The 1,453-nt window shown below is 32.3% G+C and overlaps 1 protein-coding gene across 6 annotated transcripts in view; it reads left to right on the forward strand.

The window, feature by feature from the left end:
• The window catches only part of LOC111087249, a 16,035-nt gene that overhangs the window by 4,510 nt on the left and 10,072 nt on the right, over positions 1-1,453 (forward strand). The window lies entirely within an intron of this gene.

A 1,453-nucleotide genomic window follows, 5' to 3' on the forward strand; every position in this document is an offset into this window, starting at 1 on the left:
AGACTAATAATGTTTGGAGACGGCTTGAGTGGGTAATGAAGAAAAACTTTAATATAAGTTTAACATAAGAGTAAATGTACAAGGTTTTGTCATCGAAATAATCTCTGTTGAATCTATGATTAATTGTATTGTATGTATAAGAAAACCCTGTTTGTTTTTGTGGAAATTTATAGTTTTACCTGCGCTGTATCTACCGCGGGATCGAACTCTGAATTTTAGCATAATAGCCCCTCAGGCTTATCACTGAACCGCTGGAAACATATAAGAAAAGTAAAATGTATTAGGTATTTTTTTTTAATAAATTGTGATCGTTTTGTAACTCTACCCTCTCTCTCTCTCATTATCTCCTAGAGCTAATCCTTCTCTTCCTCACGGACTTGTAAATATGAGACTAAAATTGACCGACCTGGAAAGATTCTGCACTGTACTTACAGAAACTACTGAATTATGTACTTAGTACAGATCATAGAAATTATAAGTATTGGTGATATACATGTATATTTCAAGTGCTACTACTCATTAATTCATAAATAATTTAAAAAAAATGATTTTTTGTATATACTTATCACAAACCAACTTCTTGGTTCGTCGAGTGTAGTTTTTTATACAAAACAAGCAAAAGTACCCGTCCCCAGTGACGGGAAGGTTTAAGTTAACATATCAATTTAAATTACTTCATGGACTTTAATAACGTTCATTGTGTTGCACTCTTGCTACTTATACCGCCCACTGCGAAAAGTAATTGTTCAGCATCTCAGTCATGCTAAGAGCCGGTCAACAATATCATATGGTAAATCTATATTTTCGATCTTTAAGTTACGTCACATTTTGAAATGTGAAAGGTTGTGTGATTAATTCCTAACGATTTAGTGTAGAATATCCTGCTTACGAAATAAAATTTGGCATCAATAGTATTCATGCCTGTTCTCCCGTCATTTCAAAAGTGAATTTTGAGCTTCGCCTGCGTGTGCAGCTTTTCAAACGGGAGACAGACGAACGCTCGGCTAGACACAATGGTTCGCAATATATATATAAGATAACAGAAATTAGTTTGTATATAATATAAATCAAGCAACTAACTGACACATTATTTAGTTGTCGTTTTGGATAAAAATATTCGTGAAACTTTTAACAGTCCAAAACATTAGAGTAATAACTAAAATAACTTGATAAATATTGTTAGAAACTTAGACAACATAATATAGATAAATCTATTTCAACATGTTACAACTTTTAGAGTAAGGAAGAAGTTTTTAACTGGTACGACGATTCAATCACTGGTGCGATCTCAAGTGATCGGAACGTCGTACCTGTTTAAAAAATATATATTCTTCCTTACTGTAAAACCTGTAAAATGAGTAAGTAAACTCAAAACGAAAATATTTATAAATGTTATAGTATATTCGGGAAAATGTTAACAGTCCAAAACATATGACAGTTACCGTATTTTTCG

Source organism: Limulus polyphemus, unplaced genomic scaffold (assembly GCF_000517525.1).
Source record: "Limulus polyphemus unplaced genomic scaffold, Limulus_polyphemus-2.1.2 Scaffold1925, whole genome shotgun sequence".
NCBI lineage: Eukaryota > Metazoa > Arthropoda > Merostomata > Xiphosura > Limulidae > Limulus > Limulus polyphemus.